This window comes from Lepus europaeus, chromosome 6 (assembly GCF_033115175.1).
Source record: "Lepus europaeus isolate LE1 chromosome 6, mLepTim1.pri, whole genome shotgun sequence".
NCBI classification, from domain to species: domain Eukaryota; kingdom Metazoa; phylum Chordata; class Mammalia; order Lagomorpha; family Leporidae; genus Lepus; species Lepus europaeus.
The window spans coordinates 69,684,140-69,709,341 of NC_084832.1; the positions used below are offsets into that span (position 1 = coordinate 69,684,140).

General features: G+C 36.9%; 1 protein-coding gene and 1 pseudogene across 6 annotated transcripts in view; both read left to right on the forward strand.

Moving 5' to 3' along the window:
- Positions 1 to 25,202, forward strand: part of TRPC4 (transient receptor potential cation channel subfamily C member 4) — a 160,320-nt gene that overhangs the window by 71,417 nt on the left and 63,701 nt on the right. The gene's annotated exons all lie outside the window — the stretch shown is intronic.
- On the forward strand, positions 10,045 to 10,146 carry LOC133762701 (U2 spliceosomal RNA; annotated as a pseudogene).

Below are 25,202 nucleotides of genomic sequence, written 5' to 3' on the forward strand. Positions count from 1 at the left end.
TAGGGTTTCTGATGAGAAGTCTGCTGTGAGTCTAATTGGAGAGCCTCTAAGAGTGATCCGACGTTTCTCTCTTGCACCTTTTAGGATCTTTTCTTTATGTTTCACTGTGGTGAGTTTGATTACAACATGTCGTGGTGAGGATCTCTTTTGGTCATGTTTATTAGGGGTTCTATAAGCTTCCTGTACTAAGATGCCTCTGTCCTTCTCCAAACCTGGGAAATTTTCTGCTAGTATCTCACTGAAAATGCCTTCTAATCCTTTCTCCCTCTCCATGCCTTCAGGAACTCCTAGAACCCGAATGTTGGGTTTTTTAATAGTATCCTGTAAATTCCTGACAATATTTTTTAGATTTCTAATTTCTTCTTCTTTTCTTTGGTTTGCCTGTTTCCTTTCCTGTTCTCTGTCTTCTAAGTCTGATATTCTCTCTTCTGCTTCGCCCATTCTGTTTTTAAGGCTCTCTAATGTGTTTGTCATTTGATCTATTGAACTCTTCATTTCATTATGGTTTCTTGTCACTATCACAGTTTCATGTTCTACTAGTTGTTTCATTTCATTTTGATTCCTCCTTAATATTTCACTTTCACGAGAGAGATTTTCTATCTTGTCCATGAAGGATTTCTGTAGTTCAAGAATTTGTTTTTGAGAACTTCTTAATGTTCTTATCAATTTTTTGAGATCTGCTTCTTGCATTTCTTCGATCTTATCATCTTCATAATCTTGAATTGGGGTGTCTTTTTCATTTGGGGGCGTCATAGTTTCTTCCTTGTTCTTGTTAGCTTGGTTTTTGCGTTTGTTGTTTGGCATGTTGGAGATATTTGGTTTCTTCACTGTGGTGTTTTTTCTTGTTACACTATGGCTCTATATTAAGTGGACTGTCTGCTTTCAGTGGAGCCTTAGAGGCCTGAGATGAGTGTGGACTGAGAGCTGTGTTTGGTTCTTCAGGGTTGAGGGTGTTTCAAGGATGACACTCCCAGGTTAGGTGTGGTAAATCTCTCTTTCTTTTTTTGATTTAAAAGGGAAGTAATTCCGCACAGCTGAACGTAATTGGAGGTAGTTAGCAGGCAAATGATATACCCACAGGAGCCAGAGATCGGAAGCTCTTTCCCAAGGACCACACAGGGAATCTCTGCTGCCCTCAGTGTGGGCTCCAATTCTCCTGCAGTCTCCCACTGGGTTGCCAAGTTAGATGCTAATCTCCTGTTATTTCACCCCTCCCCACAGAGTCAGGTTTTTCTGCTAGGCTCAGGGCTGGTGCAGACCTGAGGTCGCCCTGCTTATGACGTATGTCCAAAATGGCGCCTGCTCTGTCTTGCTCGCCTGTGAGAGGTGAGCGGAGAGAGAGAAACTTGTGTCCGTATCAGTCACTTTTTTTATTTTTTTTTTTCTCTCTCTTCTAGTTAGCCTGGTGAACTTTTCCCCACGGAGTTTCAAGCCTCGTTCCCTCTAGCCTCCTCTTTCCGCTTGCCTGCTGGTGTCTCGGGCTATGGAGGTTCGGCTCACCTCGCGTTCCTGCGCTGGTGCGTTGAATCTGCCGCTGGTGTCCCGAACTTGGGCTCCCACGCTCTCCACGCAGGTCCACTGTGAATCACTAGTTCCGGAAGAGTTTCCTCTGCTGTTTCATCCCCTACTCTTCCTTGACACTGCAGTATCTCCACTTATATTAAACTTTCTCTCCCCCCGGACTAAGTGTGCTTCCTGCCTATTCCGCCATCTTACCGCCTCAAGCCTGTAACTCTTTTAATATAAACGAATCTTTAAATGTGGGCAAACTAAAAAAAAAAAAAAAAAAAAAAGTCTCTGAATAAAGACCTGAAGACTCACTTATGAATAGAATAAATTTTAATGCCTGCCATTTATTGCAACATTTTTAAGAACTTTTTTTTTTTTTTTTTTTTTTTTTTTTTTAGTTTCTAAACACTTAGACATATCAAAGTCATCTAACAAATTAAATGTGTGGTCAGTGTTGTGATACAGCAGGTTAAGCAACCACCTGGGATTAAGACATTCTATATGATCTCCAGTTCCAGTCCTTGATGCTCCACTTCCAATCCAGCTCCCTAAAAATGTGCTTGGGGAAGCAACAAAAGATGGCCCAGGTGCTTGGGACCCTGTCACCCAGGTAGGAGACATGGATGGAGTTCCTGGCCCCTGACATTGGTCTTATCCAGACCTGGCTGTTGTAGTCACTTTGGGAGTAAACCAGCAGATGGAAGATCTCTCTCTCTCTCTCTCTCTCTCTCTCTCTCTCTCTTTCTCTCTCTTGCTCTTTCAAATAAAATGAAAATAAGAAAATATTTTTTAAAAATTACTTAAACAATGGAAAATTATTTCTATAGGCTTTATATAAAAGAATTATCAAAGAATGTATAAATTTACTGATAATTAGCCACATGAAGCAACATAGAAAAAAAATGATATTAATACTTAAAGAATAACTGTTAAAAAACAAAATATAGCAAGAGAAGTTTTCAAGCATTCAAAACCATATTATTATGTGATATTTAACACCTACAAAAGAAAATAAATGACACTTATGTGTTCTTCCTAAAGCAAGATAATCAAACAATTTTCCTCTACCTAAACCTACTTTCCAAAATAAAAACACAATAGCAAAATTTTAAATGTGTTTCTAGAATCCTGCATATTTAGAGATCGGTTGTGTTTTCAAAATATAACAGCTTTCTCACTCTAGTATCTTAGCTGGAAAGCTGGGTAGTCTCGCCGGATTTGCCAGCTCCTTCCTCTGTCACATGCTCTCCAAGTGGCCAGGCCTTGCATATGTTTTTCTTTTTTGTTTTTTTTTAATTTTTGTTGAAGTTACTTACGCAAACCATAAAATATATTTTAAACCATTTTTAGTATGCAATTCTTGACACTCCAAGAAATGTGTAGTTCAGTAACTTTTTATTTATTATTTTTGTTTTAATATTACATGTTTTCTGTAAACTTTTTAAAGTATAAATTTATTGGAAACCTGAAAAATAGATTAAGTTAAATTAGGAAATATGTTACTTTGAACCATAAGGTCTGTGATTTTACCAGTTGAAATGGTAATATTTGCTAATACATATCAAAAGAATTAAGTATACAGTGATGTCCTTTGTATGCTCAAGGTTAGGTGGAAAAACTACTTGGCTTTAGAGTGTAATTATCTCAATGAATAAACTAATCAAAAGCCCTTGAAATCATTTGAAAGTAGCCAGCAGTTGTTTTCTAGTTTATATTTAATAAACATAGTATATTCCAGTTTCTCTAATAAATTTATAACTTTTAATTTGTGACTATTTTAGTTCAGGCTGTTATAATACTAGAGACAACAATTATTTCTCAAGGTCCTAGAGGCTGTGGTGATCTGATAAGTATACTCTAGCTGGTCTAGAACACTTCTCTGCTAGTTACTGTCTTATAACTCTGGAAAAATTACTTAATCTTCCTCAACCTCAAGTTCTTCTGTAAAATGTATATATATATATATATATATATATATATATACATATAATATTATATATATATTACAATACCCATCTTGTAATGCTGTGGGAAAAAATGATAGATAAACAACATATAACCATATGAAATATAGCAGGAGCTCAGTAAGTGGGATATTTATATTTCTCCATATCCCCTTCTGAAACTGTCTTCTGAAAGAAGTCAATTCATAACCTTCAACCATAATGTCTGAATAAATATTAAAATTATAGTAATAGTATTAAAAATACTTTTGCCTAAAGAATCATGAATTGAAATATTTTACAATTTGTGCTGTTCTCACAACAGGAAAGCAATAATGTGAATTGAGAAAAATAAACTTATTCAAGTAAAATTAAATTAACTGCAAAAATCTTTATTCCAAGTTATCTATAAATGCATATTTTCAAAGGGAAAATTGAATAATCGTTGAACATTTGATCACATTTTCAAAGGTACAATTGCAGAGTTTTCAGTGTCCTACTAAATTTACCTATCTGATTGGTTGGTCATTATAAAGTACTGTATAATGTAATAGATATGCAGTAGGACCAAATGCCAAGGATAAAAATTCCTTTGAAATACCCTAATTCAGCTGTTGGAGTATAAACCCAAGGTCCCCTCTTGGAAGCCCCACCCTCTAACACTAATCTTGACATATGTCTTGAAAGTAGCATTATAACATCCCCTAAGGATATTTTGATTAATGGTATTTGACATTTCCAGAAATGATTTACCATACAAGTATTTAAAAATTAAAATGTAATAACCAATGAGACAAATCATTAATAAAACAACTTTTTACTACATTTGGTAACCTTTCTTTTAAAGACAGTTTTGGAGGGAAAAATGCTTTACAGATACTGGAGGTTTTTGCTTTGGTATTATTTACAATGAACAACTATTTTCCATATAAGTGGTTAAAAAAAGGGAAGATACAGATTGTCAATGAAAGAAGCCCTTCTTCCTTTCTTTAATTGAATAGAGCTATTCATAGTCTGGCTCTTGGAAGCTTGGTGTTTAGTCTGGGAAGTTAGAAAAGGCAGTTCTTTGTCTGGGATGTGTCTCCTAATAGTCCTTTTGTTCAGATTTTTCCAAGTACTCATAATAAATATTTTGCCAAGTAGCAGCAAGAGTTTCTGCACTAGTCATGTGTCTGCTGTGTAAATTGCTGACTTACCCATGTGTTTAAAGATTAGACTCCACCAATTATTGAGCTGCATAAATTTACTGAGCTGTGTATGTTATTAAAAACGTATCTGTAAAGAATTGGAAATGAGATAATTTCAGAATATGCCCATTAACAATATGAAGCTCTCGTTAACAATATAATTATGTGTTCAAATGAAAAATGGGGAATAAATCCATTCCCTATTAAAAACTATAGGTCCAAAGTATTTTTAGTTAGGAGGAATAAATATTGATTTGTAAATGCTATTATTTGTAAATACTGATTATTCCTATTTTTAAATTTATAAACATTATACCACTCTATCTTTATATGAAAATGTTTAATGCAAAAATAAAATACAATGTCAGTTTGAGTCAGTTCTTATTGAATAATTCAGATACTAATTTCAATGTAGAAATTATAATTCTGACAGAAAGCAAAAGAACACTAAGAGTCTATTCCTAAGCTTCTCAAGTCCAAAACAAAAGGCACAGTCAGGATTCTTATTAATGGGAATGGCAAGGGTCTAGTATCCCTTAGTCTTCTGGGGCCACAGCAGAAGGCCATACCATTTTTTTGCATTATGTGTTGGTGGTTGCTTTAAGAGTTGCAGTATATGCTTTTGATAGTTTTTTCAGGATGCTGCATGCATCCTCAAATAATGGCTCAAAAACTGTTTACAAATTCAGTGCGTATGACACAAGTCCCACAGAACTAAATTGGAGATATTGGGAGAGCTGAATTCCTTCTGCAGGCTTGAGGGAGAATCAGCTTCCTTGCCTTTCCATCTTCTTCTAGAGGCTCCCTGCCCTTCTTGGTTCTTAGCCCTCTTTCTCCATCTTGAAAGCAAACAATAGCAGCAGCTTCAGTCTTTCCCAGCAGCATGACCCTAGCTCCTCTTCTACCTCCCTCTACCATCTTTTAAGGACATTTGGGCTTCCTTTGGACCCACCCAGATAATCCAAAATACTTTTCTTATTGTAATGTCAGCTGATTAGCAACCTTCATTCAATCTACAACCTTCATTCCCAGTTTCCATGTGACATAACATATCCTCAGGTTCTCACTTGGATCACTCCCCAGATAGCCAGGACCTCAGGACCTCAGGGATGTGGATGGCAGGGACACAGCCACTTGAACCATCTCTCCCAGAGTATGTATTAGCAGGAAGCTAGAATTAGAAGCAGAACTGGAATTCAAGCCAAAGCACTCTGATAATCACATATAATCAAACAAGTAAGGAGAAACTCATCATCCTATTCTTTTCTTCCATGACTACTCTTCCAGAATCTGCCTGTTGTTCATTTTCAGGATTGTAAGATTTTATATATATATATATATATATATATATATATATATATATATATTTCATTCAAAGTTATTGTTGCTTGTGGAATGGGAAATTTTTTTATGTAGCAGTCTTCTAGGGGTTCTGTAACAAAGCATCACAGACAGGTTGAAACAAGAGAAATTTGTTTTCTTACAACCTGGAGGCTATAAGTCTAAGACATGATATAGACAGGGCTGTTCTTTTCTGTGAACTCTGTCCTAGGCTTGTAGATGATTGCTGTCGCCCTGTGTTTTCAGAGTCTCCCTAATTACTTCTTTAAAAATCCTGTATCCACACTGAGGCATGGTATTAAGATTTCAACATATGAATGGATTTTGGATTTGGGGCATTTCATCCCATAACAATCCATAAGGAAATTTCTCAGCTATACCACAACTGACAGAAATTGGACAGGGTCGCTTTTCTCTCTTAATTCCAATTTAGTCTCAGAGCCCTATTTAGTATGTGTTTTAGTTAATTCCTAATAAACTCTTGTTGGTATATAAGGCAAAGCCTCTTTCCATCCCTATTCCTACATATCTGCCATATGTACATTTCCATAGCTACTATCCCAACTACAATGTTGATTTCCAAGGCTTAATCTACAATTCTGTCTAAATTCAGTTTATCCTAAGTCAAAAAATATCGTCATCCCAAACATAGGATTCTACTTTGAGAATTTTATCTCTGCTATGCTTAATATAAAAAAAATCAACTTTTGTTGAATCGATCTTCATGTTTTCTCTTGGGGTCTGTCTCAGAAGTGAAATATGAGTCAAGTACTCCTGTTGTCTACCTGAAAGTTTCTAGTAGCTCCAGATTTCACTCTGAGAAGAGCCAAAGTCCTTACATTACCCTGTAGGCAGAACACACAGTTGTCATTATTTCATTAGTTATATAAAAAAACCAATGTGTTATGTGTTATTTTTTTCCTTGTCTTATTTTATTACCTACCTCTCTAAGTCAGAATGTAAACAACACCAGACAATATCTTCTCGAATCTGTATTGTCTGAAATATAACCTGGTACCTGGTAGATGGTTAGTACGTATTTACTGAATTAATGAAAATGGGAAGACTTTAGCTTTTCCGTTGTCTTCTTCGCAATGATGTGACTGGGAAACAATAACTCAGAGAAATAACACCAGCAAAACACAAGATATTAACCATTTTTTCTTTGAGTACTAATCCTATGTTTAGAAACTCTTTAAGCATTTATGACCATGGATGAAGAACCTTTTTCTGCCAAGGACCATTTGGATATTTATAACATCATTCACGGGTCATAAAAATCACCAACTTAAAAGTTAGTCTGATATGGATTTATTGAATTTTGAGTCCAGCCTGTGATTTCCTTGGCGAGGCCAGACCAGATGATAGCACTGGCCTTATATGGCCTTCAGGCAGGATGTTGCCCACCCCTGCTTTGTATGATGTTATATTTTGTTATTATGAACAGAATCCTAAAACTGAATTATTCCTTTTAACATAGTATAATATCAAGCAACTAAGAGCATTTAAACGTAAATTTGATTACTATGATTCAGGTTTTTTTTTTAAAGATTTATTTATTTATAAGGCAGAATAACGGAGACAGGGAGATACAGAGAGAGAGAGAGAGAGAATCTTCCATCTGCTGGTTCACTCATTGAATGCTCATGGACACCCTAGGCTGTTTCAGGCCAAAGCCAAGAGCCATACTACAACTTTATAAAACAGAAATAGTGCTCTATCAAAAATATTTTTGTGATAACTTCATTTATTAAGACTTCAGTATAAAGTCATCACAAAAACTCTGTTCTAAAAGTTTTGTGAGGTCTTCATGTGTTGAAACTCTCATATAAATCATCTTAAAAACTTCTGTATAAATCATCTTAAATTCTAAACCAAGGCAAATCATTGATGACAGTGAATTCTTATATTAATTTTGTAAAATTATTCTTGAACATATTTCTCCCTCTCATAGTCCACATAAAATGTTTTGAATATGAGATATTTTTATGAAAGTAAATTATTGTCTCCCAGGCATCCTGAATTATCAATATTTTTTGTTTTGTTTTCCATTCACACATGTTGTTATGCCATGACTGTAAATCTGCAGACCAGAATGTGTTTGTGAATATAAACATGCATTCAGTCTATGGTATTGCACCATTCTCCCCACCAGACATCCTTTTAGTCTTCTGTATCATCTTAGGAAAAACACTTACAAAACTTAGCCGTACCCAAGAGGAGCAGCTAGGAGGAAAATAAACTCACAAAGGACAGTTTAAAAATAAAAAATGTTTTTTTCCAGCTTCCTATTTTAAAAATACCATGCTTGTTGAGACTTGCAATGATTAAAAATAGCTCTTAAGTAGAGTTTGTATTTTTTTAAAGATCTGTTTATCTGACATTTTCTGTCAAAAATATTTAAGAATGATTGTTCATATTTCATCAGTAATGTCTCATAAGTCCTAAGAGTAACCACCCTCCCTCCACCACTACCACCAAATATGCACAGTACTAACCACTTCCTGAAGATATTATGTAGGTTCGGAGTTCAACTTTATTTGGATAAAGAAAAAGTTTAGAAGTTCCCCTATACCAAAGTTTACTAGACACTCAAAGCCAGTCCTGTTTCCATGAGCCATCCTTTGTCAGCATATGTATGGTAAAGAAACTCTTGCTCATGAGATGATAGCTTGAAGTAGAAGTGCAACTTCAAACGAGTATACTATTAAGGATAATTCACTTATATGCTTAACAATGAAACTTATTTTTAAAATAATTAAAATTAAACATAAGAATCTGCACTTGAAATTCTTAGTAGTAAAATCAAGATACAGTCAAATATTTCCCAATTAATAATTTTTTTCTAGATCTTTTTCTTTTATAACAGAATGATCCTGATCTTAATTAACTTGTTCATCTTCCCACTTATAATTCTTATATGTCTTAATGCATTATTTTTTGACCTTGGAGGATAAAGTGATAACTCAAATATCACCCCTTCGAGGGCCTATGCAGGAATTCATAACAATCACAAGAGCTATACTCTCCTGGAAAAAAAAAAAGATACATTTTTAATGATCGTTCTTTTCTGCCTTTGACTTGTACATAGAAAGAAAAAGAAATTTTCTTATTTCACTTAGTCTATAGAAATATAGTCAACCCCCTATACATACACCCACCATATTTAATTCTACCAGATATTTATCAAGTCTAGAGGCTCTTAAAAAGGACATCCAAAGTCTGCATGTAAAAACTTAGCATGAAGTTTCTGGCATGCCTTGGTTTCTAGGTGGAGTGGGACTCTGAGCCACATTTCCAGGCTTCTCTGTCTGCTTTTCCATATCTGTCATGGGTTAGCATGGTTAGTTCCCAGCCAGCAAATCAAATTTCCATACACAGTGACAGGAGAAGAGAGATGCATAGGCTCCCTCATAAACCAATTCTGGACAATGACCAAGAGCACATTTCATCTGGTAGATATCCCATGTCTTATTTGATAAAATGACCTATGATATCATGATCCAGTAAAAAAAACAATTTGTTTTTAAAAGATGTGTTTATTTATTTTGAAATGCAGAGCCAGAGTGAGAGGGGACAGATAGAAAGAGAGATATCTTCCATCTGCTGGTTCAATCCCCCAAATGGCCACAACAGCTGGGACTGGGCCAGGACAAAGCTGGAAGCATGGAACTTCATCCAGATCTCCCACATGGGTGGCAGGGGTCCAAGTACTTGGACAATTTTCAGCCACTTTCCCAAGGGAATTAATAGGGAGCTGGATAGGAAGTGGAGTAGCAAGGACTCAAAGCAGTGCTCTGATGTCTGATACCAGTGTGGCAGTCCCGTGAACAATAATTTCTTAGGAGCTAATATGCAAAGCCTGGATAGGGAAACACATGAATGAAGTAAATGAACCTAATTATCTCACCATAGAGTTGCAAATGAATATAGAATAATTACAAATTGCATTGATTCATGTAATGCTTTCAGTGTTGGTAGAAGCATTGGGATTTGAAGGTAGAGAAGGGAAGAATTAATCATATTTTTGCCCCAGTACTATGTTAAACATTTCATATATACTTTGTGCTTCTCAGCCTTTTGGCTAAATCAAATGTAGTATCTGTTCTTATCAGTTTAATATCATATATAGTTTGTTTCATTTTATTCTTCAAAACAAAGACAATGGTTATTTTTATTATCTACATTTTAAGGACAAGTCTTTCTGGCCCTTTAGCCTGTATTCTTCCCATAATAGCAAATCATTTTCTGTAAAACAGAAGATTCACTTATTCATTTGCTACCATTCAACTCAAGCTCGAGAGAGCTACCCTGTTGATTATGTGGTAGGTTTATATATTGGTCTAAGAGAGACATAGTCAACCTACAAATGCCACACTTCTCTTGATTTTAGCAAAATCAGGCAGTAGCTCATGCAATACCTTACAGCCACATGCAGGATAAGATGCCAGGAAGAGGGGAGATAAGTCTGGAAAATGAGGCCTAGAGAAGTGCCTCCAGCTCTCTTTAGACTATGAGACTCCTTCAAATTCTTTGAGATATTATAAACTGCTTAAGGAGAGGAGGAATAAGAATATCATGGCATTCACTCATTTATTCATGCTTGCATGCCTTTACTTAATTTTCTTCATTAAAGTAATATTATGTGTGCACCTAAGAGTACCAGGCAATGTTAGGCATTGATAATGCACAATTGAATGTGATTAGAATTCTTGCCCTTGTGTAATGAGCAGTCTAATGGAGGTGAATAATATAAAAAATAATTGTTCAAATAAATGCATTAGTGCAATCTTTGAAAAGCATGATGAAGAAGAGTATAGAGAACCACATAGTTAACAAGGTCAGAGGTAATTTGAAGTAGTTTAGACATTCCAGGCAAATTGACCAAGGAAATGGGGAATAAAGAGGCAGAGAAGTAATGAAAATTGCGAATAACATTGCACACAATGGAAGCATCATGTGGAGCGATTCTGGTGTGTGGCAGGCCAGTGTGTCCCGAGTAAGGAAAACCACAGAGCTAATAGTATGAGCAAGCCCAGGGCACTGGTCGATAGGGCCAAATCAACCCATGTCTTTAAAATTTCTGGTTTTCACCCTAAAAGTCTCAAGAAACTTTTGAAAGGTTTTGAGCAGAGAAATGTCATATTTAAATTTGTTTCGAAAAGATCATTTTAGATTTAGAATAGAGTGGAGAAGATAACTTACATATATCACACAAGAAATGATGGTAGCTTGTACTGCAGTAATAAAATCAGAGAGTGAAGAAATATAAAATGTGAGAAAAGTCCTACTTTTCAATTATTGTTTGCATATACGAACTGAAGGAAAGACTTGCATCTGGGTTTTCCCTCTAGAGAAGGGGGAACTGATGTGAAGAATGCACAGTCTCCTGTTAAGTATAGGCATTCCTTGTCACTGTATTCATGGCCTCTTCATCTAGGCACATCTAGCTGTTAGCAAACAAAAATATTGCTCTATTAATCCATAGGACCATTAAGTGATTTCTGTACTCTCATGTCTAGAATTTTCCATGTTCCTGAAAAGTTTGAAAAAGTAAAACTAAACTAGATTACAAGTCAGAAAACCCAGGATTGCCAAATATATTTTTTTGATGGAGGAGGTATGTGTACATCTTCTCTCTGTTGTTTTAACTGTTATATACTCTGCAGGGTCTTAGTCCACCCGTACAGGATGGACTGGGTCCGAGGAAAGATAAGTGCGCCGCTCGCCCGTTTCCCAGCCTCCGGATCCCGGAGACAATCAGACACAGCAGGGAGCCAAGTCTAGTAGCAAGGACTCATTTACTTTTTGTATAATAGTACCTTTTATAGCACAAAACTGCAGGGCTAAGGACCAACCAATCACTTAAAAAATCACCTTATGGGGGGATTTCTATAGGACTAGCCCTATGTCTATACACTTGTTACTAGTTTTGTTACCTCCCCTGATGTTGCGCAGCCAATTAGTTTTAGTGGTAAACAACTTTGGATTCCACCCATCTTACTTCCTCTGGGTGCCATCTTACTTGGCTCCGCGCAGCTCCGTTCCATGCAGCTCGGGCGGGGGCACCCGGGGGCAGCTGCGCATGCGGAGCCCCCGGGCCTGGCCTGGCCTGGCCGCGCCATGGCCACGCTCATGCCCCACAATACTCGTGTCCAGATCACTGCATTTGATGTTATCTAAGAGTATTCTTTCTCAGGCCTTCAAAATTGAGACAGTCTTTTAATTCCTTGTACAAATTACCAAGAAAGTTCAGAGCACAAGAAATAGAAACACTCGTTTTTTTGTTTTGTTTTGTTTTTAACTTTTGACAGGCAGAGTGGACAGTGAGAGAGACAGAGAGAAAGGTCTTCCTTTTGCCGTTGGTCCACCACTGTAGTCAGCATGCTGCAGCCGGCGCACTGCGCTGATCCCAAGGCAGGAGCCAGGTGCTTATCCTGGTCTCCCATGGGGTGCAGGGTCCAAGCATTTGGGCCATCCTCTGCTGCACTCCCGGGCCACAGCAGAGAGCTGGCCTGGAAGAGGGGCAACCAGGACAGAATCCGGCGCCTCGACCGGGACTAGAACCCGGTGTGCCGACACCACAAGGTGGAGGATTAGCCTATTGAGCCGCGGCGCTGGCCAACACTCATTTCTTTTTGGAGAGACTACTGACTTTTGTCCTAAGCTACTGAAGTCCCAATCAGCACCATATATCTGGCAAGGAGCTAACTCTGCCTCTAGTTTTGCATCCCAGAAAAATTCATATGACATCCATAAACCTCAGTTTCATAATTATAAAATGAAGAGGTGAGGCTTGATGTTTTGAAATATCTCCTGTCTTTAACATACTAAGGAAGATAAATATTGATGGTCTGACAAGAATACACAGATGCAAGCATTTCTGGGTTTTCTTTATTCAACTTTTTCAATTATGCACATTTTCAATGTAGGGAATAAAGGTCTTGCATTTCTTTCTCTTTTGAAGAATAAAATAAAATAAATAGTAAGCAAGGGATTTGCCATTTTGAGATCCCAGGCATTTGAGATGTTTGCTAATATTCAGGCCATGTATTCCTGTCCCTCCCAGCCATTCAACCTTTCACCCATTCCTTGACATGCCTCTTTGACTCCAAAGTCCCCTTCAACAGTCTTTCTCAGGCCAACTAACCAATGAAGTGCCTTTAAATCCAAACTGAATAGACCTCCCATGCTCTTAAGGATGATCTTTTTAAGGACAGTAATCTGATTTCCTCTTCAAAAATATTACCTGCAAAAAATGCCACTGTCTGAGACTGAACTACTCTAGTTTTATTTACATTTCAAAATAGATCTGCTCATACCAGGGGTAGTATTGGTGGATGACAATGAAAACTTTATGAAATGTCTGTCTCTCTGTCTCCAAACTATATTCTAAGAACACAAGTCTGCGATTGGATAGTTCTTTTCTGAAATTTTGCAGACTCCCGTTATTTAGTCTCCTTTAATTATGATAAAGGAGACTAAAGGGGAGAGAATACAAATGTGCTGTTATGTGCAGCATTGACATTAGGAGGGAGTTACAGACTCATTGAATGTAGTTAGTAAACAACTTGCTAGTCAATCTCTAAAGTAGGGCCACATCCAGTTCACAAGACCATCTGATCTGGCCCTGCCACGTTAGCCATAGGCCAGACACGAAATTCAATACACTGATAGCAGGCTGATTTTAAAGTGCCTAATTCTGTATCAAGTATCCAAATGACCCTTGGCAGGAAAGAGATTCCCCTCTTCTGCTCTAAAGGGAAGAGCAGCCAGAGAAATAGATATAAATACTCTCTTTTGGAATGGACTTTATTATAACAAGCCACAGAAACTACAAAATCATCATCTTTCTCATCCAGTACTCAGCGACTTTTCTTAGAGATTTCTTTAGCAATATCAAAAGCTACCCAATTTTTTTTTTAATTGAAAAGCATCTATGCTGTACAAAGCAATAGTCACAGGCTGAATGAGGCAATTAGGTGCTTGAAATGTGGTTTGTCCAAACTGAGGCATGTTGTTAGTATACAGCACATACCAGATTTCAAAAGCTTGGTACTAACAAAAAAGAAAGAAAACAATATAGAATATATAAATCACAAATGATTATACTGCTTATATTTTAAAATTAGAATCTTTAAAAAATTAATTGCATCTTTTTTTCCATTTAAAAATTGCCTATTTAAGCATTTAAAACTATACAGTTGACTCACATCTTATTTTTATTATTTTAGATTTATTTGACAGAGTTAGACAGTGAGAGAGAGAGACAGAGAGAAAGGTCTTCCCTCCGTTGGTTCATCCACCAAATGGAAGCTAAGGCTGGAGCTACGCCAATCTGAAACCAGGAGCCAGATGCTTCCTCCTGGTCTCCCATGCGGGTGCAGGGGCCCAATCACTTGGGCCATCCTCCACTGCCTTCCCTGGCCACTGCAGAGAGCTGGACTGGAAGAGGAGCAACCGGGACTAGAACCCAGGGCCCATATGGGATTCCGGCGCCGCAGGTGGAGGATTAGCCAAGTGAGCCACGGCATCGGCCCCATTATTTTTTTTTTTAAAGATTTTATTTATTTATTTGAGAGGTAGAGTTACAGACAGTGAGAGGGAAAGACAGAGAGAAAGGTCTTCCATCCACTGGTTCACTCCCCAAATGCTCACAGCAGTGGAGCTGAGCCTATCTGAAGCCAGGAGCCAGGAGCGTCTTCCAGATCTCCCATGCTGGTCCAGGGGACCAAGTGCTTGGCCCATTTTCTACTGCTTTCCCAGGCCATAGCAGAGCGCTGAATGGGAAGTGTAGTAGCAAGGACTAGAACCAGTGCCCATATGGGATTCTGGTATGGCAGGTAGAGGATTAACCTACTGTGCCACAGCGCCAGCCCCTGACATCTTATTTTAGGGGCCAGCACTGCACCAAACCAAGGCAAACAACCGCTGATATCTTACTGTATTTATTTATGAGACTTGCAGTTATTGTTTAATTTGAAACATATGTAAATAAATATAGGACATTATTGCTTTAATTGATTCACAAATTACCAGTTTCTTTCTTACATTTGTTGTTTACACCTTATTAGAGAGGCCCTTAATCTGAATAGTAGAGAAAATAATCAATGTAGATTTTTAATTCATTGGCATTTGTGTAATCCAGTTACTTGGGGAAGTTACTCCTCAGGGGGGAACTACCTTAGATGTCACAGATCCAGGTGCCTTCAATCTACAGTCAGTGATCTGTGCATGTCAATGCTGATTAATTACTTCATATTGAGTAAAGTTATGATTTTGTCATCACAGCACCATTTGTATCACTCTTCACAGTTCTCAAAATACTATTGTTGCTTACAGCATAAACTCTTAGATTATGCTGCCAATTTGAAATGACTTTGTGATCACCTATTTTATGAAAGATTAGAATAAATTAAGTAATATCCTTGTAATTCACATACTGCTAAAGAAAGGGAGGTCTCCAAACTGGCAGCAATAAGAAACCGCTGGAGTAAAACACAGATCTTCCAACAACGCTGTGTCCTCTACTTTATGTAAACAGATGTGGTGTGACCTTTGAGAAGAACAATTTACAATTCACATGTTCACAACAGTAGACTTTGTCGTGGCATTATTGTGTGAAGATTTTTTTTTAAATAAAATCTCATGTGAGAGTACAGAATCAATGTTTGGTTGCTTTAATAGATAAGGAATAATTACATATTTTATAGCATTGTGGAAACCTGGGTAATCCTAGTAAATTATCTCGCTATAACATTATAGATGAAGTGACAAAAATATCAAATTTGGCATATGGATATTCAAAGATAAATATATAAATAGTTAACTACCATGCTACATAGTATCATAAATGCTATGACACATTCACACGTATGTAAAATCAGTCCCTGAGAGAGTGTTTCAGGATGGCTTTCTCAGGACGAGAGCTGGCAAGAAAAGATATAGTGGTGACTGGGCAGGTTGAATGGGGAGCAGTATTTATTTTCTTTCTTTCTTTCTTTTTTCTTTTTTTGTGACAGGCAGAGTGGACAGTGTGAGAGAGAGACAGAGAGAAAAGTCTTCCTTTGCCCTTGGTTCACCCTCCAATGGCAGCCGCGGCCGGCACACTGCGGCCGGCGCACTGCGCTGATCCGAAGGCAGGAACCGGGAGCTTATCCTGGTCTCCCATGGGGTGCAGAACCCAAGCACTTGGGCCATCCTCCACTGCACTCCCAGGCCATAGCAGAGAGCTGGACTGGAAGAGGGGCAACTGGGACAGGATCCAGCGCCCCGACCAAGACTAGAACCCGGTGTGCCAGCGCCGCAAGGTGGAGGATTAGCCTGTTGAGCCGCGGCGCCAGCCGGGGAGCAGTATTTATAACAAGAGTCTACTGGAGCTTGGAAAGATAAATGGTGTGGTAAATGTTTGGCTCGATGACTAAGACCTGTGTGGGACACCCACTTCCCAAACTGAGCGTCTAGATTTGATCCCCAGCCCCACAGTGTCCTGCTAATGTGCACTCTAGTTGATTCCCTGCCACATCCGTGGGAGATGCAGATTAAATTCCAGGCTCCCAGCTCTGGCCTGACCCAGATCCAGTTATTATGGGCATTTTATCTATCTACCTATCTATCTATGATCTATCTCCTTGCCTCTCAAAAAATAATAATGTAAGGAAAGTTTTTTTTTTTTTAATAGAAAGATAAATGATGAAAAGATATACTTTCTCAATCTCTGGTTGCTTCAGAAAGGTTTGCCTTTCCAAAATAATTAGTCATTTATGCAATTAATCACCCAATCACCACTCTATCTTCTTTTCTTGCAGTTATTTATGCAGTTATTATTGATTACAAAAAAACATTATTAAATATTAATTTTGTTTTCTTCGCAGTGAAAGGACTATCAGTACTTGGCACTCAATTAATAGCTGTCCAATGTCATTGACCTATCCTTACTATGTTTTGTGTTCTAATAAACTTGGACAGAAATTTTGATGCTGACAGTGTTTAGTACCACAACTCATCTCTTAGATCATGAATGTCCCAAATCCTCAACTCAGATATTACTCTCAATCGCTAAACATCTGGCAACTTTCTGAGTTCAGTTCTGTAGTAATACTGGTAAGCACCAACTCCCGTGTTGACCCTCACGTCCAATACCCTGTGTTTTTCCACCTCCACACCATCTTGCAGTAGAAAACTTTGTCTTCAAGCTGAAGTTAGGGGTGGACATTTCGTTCTCTGGGAAGAATAACTTTTATACAGACATGACAGAGGAGCATGGTGGTAAAAATAAAGTGCTAAGATATGTCAATCCCAATAAAATGTGTCATAAAGAATCCTCTTTGCTACTCGAGAAATAATTCTACCTCCTGAGAAGATAGAGTTACTCAGATGCTGTTTCCTTATAACAGAAAAAGAGAAAGGAAGTCTCTTTGCTACCCTTTGGTGCTTTAACATTTTCACTTTACTGGCAGTATTTCTTGGAAATTAGATTTTAAAATTTAAATAACATATGTATTGTAGGCTACTATGTATGATTCTTAAACACTAGGAATAGGTATCTAAATACTTTTTTTCAAAAAATATGTATTTATTTATTTATAAGGTAGATACAGAGAGAGGGGGGAGACAGAGAGAGAAAGACTGATCTTCTATCTACTGGTTCATTCTCCAAATAGCAGCACAGCTAGGTCTGGGCCACACTGAAGGCAGGAGCCAGGAACTCCATCCGGATATCCTATATGGGTGGCAGAGACGCATATACTTGGGCCATATTTCACTGCTTTCCCAAGAATATTATCAGGAAGTTGGGCTGGAAGCAGAGCAGCTGGAACTTAAACCACACTCTCATATGTGATGCCGTGATTTAACCCACTGCACCACAACACCTGGCCATAAAAATAATCATTATTATGACATTCTAATTCCTTTGGCATAGGAGAATGAGGTGCTTACGAAAGTATTCAAAGTAATTACTGAATCAGTAAAAAAAAAAAAAAAAGATTGAACTGTCTTTAGATTTAACAATGTTTTATGCAAAGTAAACTGGTCCTGACAGAAATATAAGTAAATATTTTGATAACACTTTTTGTATGTTTGATGCGCCAAAATTTGTATTATGAATGTTTGGAGGTGGTTAAATAGTTACTCAGAGAAGGCAATAATATGTCCAGATGACATGAAGCAGATAAGGTCTGTTTGTTATCAAATGGACTTTCCAGTACTAAAGAAACTTTTAGCAAGAAATTCCTGAGCATCTGTAAACCTCTTCATTGCTTTTATTTATTTCCATGGGAAGTGTTGACCCAAAAAAGAAGTATTCTGTGTAATTATCATTTTATTTAATATTGCTGATTGTAACTCTATATGCTATCAATTATGGAAGGATCTTATTTGTTTGAATAAAGACATACATTCCCTATTTTAGGACAGAGACATTGCTGGTATTGAAGGTTGAAGACATGATAACTGTTTATCCTCCTTCCTTCCCTAGGCAGTAACAATCAGGAAACTTATTTTAACTATATTTGAAAGTGAAAGAGACAGAGGGAGGCAGAGAGAGACAGAGGGAGAGAGAAAAAGGAGATTTCCACACGCTTGCACACTCCCAAAAGCTGGCAACTGCTAGGCCAAGACAAAGCCAGGAGCCTGGAGCTCAGTCTGGGGCACAGTGTAGATGGCAGGGACTCAAGAATTTGAGGCATCGTCATTGCTTCCCTCAGACTGCCTGAGTCGGATTGTGATAATCACAGTGGTGGGGGAAGAGTTGAGATGGATAGTAGTACTAGAATAGAAAACCTTACAGAAATAGAATGCTCTCTATACACTAAGCTTATTTTAAGATTTCCCTTTCATGTTTTAATGTGTTTTTATATGCAAAACTATCTCTTAACACTGATCATGTCTTGTGCTATTTACAGATAATTAATGAAAAACCTCTTAGAGACAGTCCCAAGTTTACAGATTGCCTCACAGAAGCTTATAACTTGATTAAATAAATTGTAGGGCTATATTTATTTTGGAAACAGTTGTATCTAGTATTGAGAAGTCTGAGTCAAACTAAACAAGTTAATTTAATTCATTTAACAAGAGACCTTCAAAAAGTTCATAGAAAAATGGGATTGAAATAATGTGCATTTCCCGTGAACTTTTTGAAATCTCCTCATATATATTCTGTGGAATAAGTTCATAATAACACATGAGAGAATAATGTTGAATCTGTTGTTAAATTGTTACAGTTTTATGTGGAAAGTAACCAATATCCATCCTTTCTTTAGAGACTATGGGTTATAAAAAGCTGTAGCTGCTCTACATTCATTTGTGGCATCAGTGTTTCCTAACATGAGTCCAATGTTGGTATTTTCTTTCCAATTTTTGGACATCATGAATAGTTTTATATTCAAGGAGACAAGTACCTTAATTTTGGTTTACTTTTTTTAAGATTGCATTTTTTATCGGATATATATTTTTGTACACAAACATAAGATATAAGAATTCAGAATATAATTACTGTATTCCTTAAAGTAATATCAAAAGAATAAAGAATACAAGGATTAAATTTTCTAATTCCACATTTTGTATTTTTATTCATTCTTATAGAATTGAAACACATTTCTCTAAAATGTACTTCCATGCCAGTTGCTTGAAATGATCTTCTTTTCTTCTTAAAAAGATGAGTTTTCAAGAAAAACGTGGCTTTTTTATTGCCTCTATTTACTGGCCTCTAATCTGTGTTGAGGCAGCCTGATCACCTAACTCTCAAACAACATACCAAGCCTCCCAAGAAGCTGCCTGGTCTGTCACATTACATTAAGAAAAGAAAGAAGCAGTTAATTTTGTATTTCTGCAAATACGCACATGGATACATAGCATCCTTCTTATTATTGAGGTTAATTCCTTCCATCAGGCTTTTCTGTGAAACTTACATGAAAAACTGGTGCTTGAAAAAATGGACTTCTAAGCCTTGTGCTACGGCTGAGCACTGAATTCAACAGTTCATTCAAATGAATAACATCAGGCACGCGTGCTAGGAATCAAGTGATGAAAAGCAAGAGATCCTTCTAAACAGTTCACTATAATTCATAATTAAGTTGCAGGACATATGGGTCACAGGTACAATTGTAAATGCATGTTGAAGGTATAAAATCAGTACAAAGAAAACAATTACATCTGGGAATGGCCAGGGAAATCAGATGCTAAGTTGGAAGACCAACAGGAATTCATGATGGGAAAATAGGACATGGATAATTACAGGCAAATTTATCAGCACATGCACACCTACAGCAATAAAGTCCCAGGCATCAGTCTTTATTCCTAGAGTACAAGTGTGCAAGGTTGAAATAAAGGAGGGTGGTGATAAAAGAGCTAAGGGCCTTGTATAAGGTGCGTAAACTTGGGTTTCTTTCCTGAAGACTAAGGAATAGACTGAAGATTTTAAAATAAGAAATAGTTGCAATTAAATGAACATTATGCAAAACTCACCAACTCCACAGTGTTATGTTCAGAATAGGAAAAGAATTTAGGCGCTAATAGGCATGGGCAGAAAACAAAGTAATTTGCCTCATTTGGGTCAGAAATAATCGCCTCTCCTGTTACATTATTGTCATATGTCAGGAGAATCTGAACTAAGAAGTGGTATTAAAGTGAAGTAAGGAAATAAATACAATATAAAGTTAAGAGGCTGATTTGATAAGACAGGTAGTAGACTGAAGGTAAATTATCCCAATTGGTCCCTGGCCCCTGCAGAATAGGGACAGATTTACTTTAAAAGTTTTAAGAAAGTAAAATTAACATACAAGAAACAGCATATTTTCAGTTTGAAAAATCTGATCAGCGTTTGTGCTGTAATGGAGAAAACTTCACCACAATGAACATAGTAAAATAGCCATCATTCTTGCAAGGTTCTTTGTACTGGTTTAACATCCATATCTGCCCATCCCACCCCACGCTGGCCACCACTACTCCAGCAATTGCTGACCTGCTTTCTTTCTCCGTAGATTAATTTGCATTTTCTAGTGTTTATATAGATGAGATTTTATAATATGTGCTCTTTTTTTCTTCTTCTATTTAGTGTAATTAATTTTGAGCTTCTACTATGATATTTGCATACAAGTCTTTATACAGACATATACTTTCTGTTTCTGAATAAATGCCTAGGTTTAGAATGGCTCTGTCGTTAGTAGTTGTATGTTAAATTTAAAAAACAGACTTCACACTTTTTCCCAAAGCAGTTGTTTGTGTTTTGATGAGTGATGTATGAAGGTTCCAGTTTCTCCAAATCTCCACCAATACGTGTTGTGATTAGTTTTGTCTGATGCAACCATTCCAATCATTGTGATTTTGATTTGCAGTTCTCTAACATCTAATGATACGGCACTTATTTTCATGTGCTTATTTGCTATCTCTATATATTTTGATTGTGACTGTTTGAATCTTGGGACCAATTTTCTTTACTTTTTTATGGCTGATACTTTATTTTTTCATGTCATGTGCTATTGATACAAAGATAACAAATTCAATATAGTTCATAGATACAAGTCTAATAATATAATGATATTGAATGCATTTTCAGATTTGATCTTTTTTTTGTTATTGCATTTGGATAGTTGAATTGTACATGGTCAGGGGAAGTTGAGTCACACAATACAGTTTGTTTTTTAACAGGGACTTTAAATATTAATTTATGTCATGAGTGAATGGAGAAGGGTTCATGTCTAATCTAGGTTGATGTTGTATCCCAACTCAATATAATGCATGGGGATGGATAAACAATGTTCTTTTCTACAATGATTAATTTATGAATTTCTTGGGTTCTATGTATCTGTATTACTTTCAAGATTTAATTTTCAATGGTAAAAACCTGCTGATAATTCATCTTTGGGAAAATTATCAAACCAGGCAAAATACAAGAGTCAGTTTTTCTTATGTTGAGGATTCCTACTATATATGACTACTGGGTCTCAGATGTCTTCTCTCAGATAATCTGTACCCATTTTTCCTCGGCATCCTTAGAGTTCTTCACCAAGGGTGTACTACTGGACCAGATCAAGCTTACCTGTCCCTCATTCTTACAGACACCAGTTTTATTTTCTTAATGTGTTGCCTGATAGCCCATTTCCGCGAGATGACAAGGAACTAATTGCTTAATTCTGTAATTGTCTAAGCAGTATGTTTTATGTCAGTTAAAATATGCAAGTGTTGGCCGGCGCCATGGCTCAACAGGCTAATTCTCTGCCTAGCGGTGCCGGCACACCGGGTTCTAGTCCCAGTCAGGGTGCCGGATTCTGTCCCGGTTGCCCCTCTTCCAGGCCAGCTCTCTGCTATGGCCCAGGAGTGCAGTGGAGGATGGCTCAAATGCTTGGGCCCTGCATCCACATGGGAGACCAGGATAAGCACCTGGCTCCTGGCTTCGGTTCAGCGCGGTGCGCCGGCCACAGCGCGCGGGCCATGGCGGCCATTGGAGGGTGAACCAACGGCAAAGGAAGACTTTTCTCTCTGTCTCTCTCTCTCACTGTCCACTCTGCCTGTCAAAAAAAAAAATTTTTTTAAATTTTTAAAAAATATGCAAGTGTCCAGAAAGCCCTGAAGAAGAAAATTTAATTGCAGCAGCTAATTGATATGGGAGATGGTTTAAAGTATATTACTTTTGCATGATTTGTAAAAGGTCAATCAAAAACTGGCAGAGTTATGAGGAATTGATTTCTCTTTTGGCCCCTTTGTGTGCTGTTTTTGTTTCATTCTCTCTCTGTTGCCATTCAAGCAGACAGCACTAGCTAGGGAGTTGGTTACTGTGTAAAGTTCTGCTTTTTCCAAATCTCATAACTTTTTCTCTTTGTATCATTTATTAGTTAATTTCATCCCAATCTCAATCAATGGACAATTAACAGAATTTTTTTCTGATCCCAGAAAATTTCTTGGCTGGGATAGTTTCCCAGTTGTTGTAGGGGAAACGGGAAAGTTTGGTGAAAGGGGAAAAGATTAGATAATACAGAAGTAAATTATTTTATTCTAACTTCTCAGACTAGAGTTTAAGAAGTTGCCTCTTTGTGTGATCTAACACATTTGAAACAAATATAACACTTCACTTTCATTACTGGTATGTATAGATTGACATGATAGAGAAAGAACTCTTCTGTAATATCAACTTTTGATTTTGGAAGGAAGGTGTGAAATTAGTTTCCTATTTTACAAGGTATTACGCAATTTAAATTTCTTACAAACAGTAAGGTTGACATTTTGTGAAAAGGGGTTGGGAAGTGAAAACAAGAATGATTATTTTCATTTACCTCTGAAGAACGACTAATATTCATTCCTATTCTGCTTCTATTTTCCTTTCTGCATCTTGCGCTTATGAAAGATAGCAGCGCAGGGTTCAATTTTCAGTGGAAGTCTTTCCAGGAGCCTTTGTTTAAGAGTAGAACACCATTTCTGTACTACTCCTATGGGCAAAACATATTATGGCTCATCACAGACTGGAGAACCAGCCAATCCAGGGCTGTCTAAGATCCAGACAATGTCTGTTTTCCATAATCCATTCTCATCTATCACGCATCTAAATGATTCAGCACTCATACAGTGGTTCCTTAAATACTAAGTCATTTTCTGCTTCCATATCTCTGTTTATTTTCCAGAAAGCATCTAATTAGCTGTCTCAAAATGACTAACATTTTTGCATCTATTCTCTTTAATAGTTTGAAAGAGTTTTTCAACTATCACTAGGCCTATTGGTGAATAGAAGAGGAATGTGTACCGATGCTACCCTTTGTGATTTTCAGAGAACTAATAATACCTATCGCTGCACCTTCCCACCTGCTTAAGTTTTTTTTTTTCTCTTTGTAAAATTCAATATTTTGTGTGCACCTCCCACTTCAGTTTCTTTTCCTTCAGCATTTTCAACTTCCCATTGCTTCTCACTCATGTCACAGCCAAGTTGCAAAACAATTTTCAATTCACAGCCTGGAATATCTTAATAATTTTAATCCTACCTCAATCTTACCAGTTCTATCGGATGTTTATTTATGATCATTTCTTCTGGTGATGCGAACATCAAACATGGTGCCTTAATAATGTACCTTCAGCTATTCTTTGAATCTCAATTTCAAATCTCTAGTTAATACACATGTTCAAGTAAATTGCTGATTAGGTGATTTAATGACAAGATAGGTTTTTTTTTATTAAATGTCTATTTATTTATTTATTTGAAAGGCAGGAGCCAGGAGCTTCTTCTGGGTTTTCCACGTGGGTGCAGGGGCCATCTTCTTCTGCTTTCCAAGGCCACAGCAGAGACTGTATCAGAAGTGGAGCAGCTGGTATTCAAACCAGCGCCCTTTACCTGCTACACCTCAGCACTGACCCTGACAAGAAAGGTTCTTATAACAGAGACTTAGAACCAAGTCTCTTACAACCAGAGACTTGCTGGCAAAAATACTCTGCAGAGGGTAATATATTAAGATTTCTCACTTAAAGCTTTTTAAACCATTGTTTTCTCAGGTGTTTAAATTTTCATTGTTTTTTAACTTTTAATAAAGCTAATGAAAATTAAGTTAACAAGTACTATTACTGGTTACAATATTTTTATATGTTTAAATTGTTATCTTCTGAATATAATTTCCTTGCCAAAATTTCTTAAAATAATTCCCAATTTAGTGACATTATGTTAATGAAAAAAAGTTATACAATATGTAAACATACACAAATAAGCATAATTACAATACCTTTCTGGTAAAGTGACTATATATTATATTTCTATATAAATCCATTAGTAATTGTCTATGTATATAGATATATATATGTATGTACACAATTCTTTTTTATTTCGATTTTTAAATTTTAGGTATACAAAATGCAAGCATTTCATAAATACAAGTTTAGGAACACGGTAATTCTTCCCATCCTACCACCCTCCCACATGCCCTCCCACCCCTCCTCCTCCCTCTGCTATCCCCAGTCTTATTTTTTACTAAGATCTATGTTTAATTAACTTTATACACATAAGATTAATCCTACACTAAGAGTTCAACAAATAGAATGAACATTCAAATCAAGGGCTGTACAAAATCATTGCAGCTGTTCTTTGTGTGTGTAAATACATGTGTTTATATGCAACTATGATACTATCTAACATTTATTGAACATATAATGTCACCTAATAACAGCCTTATTTTTCACATATGAATGTACTTAATTTCATGAATTATAAATGTATAAGGTATTTCTCTTATTCCTATTATATAGAACA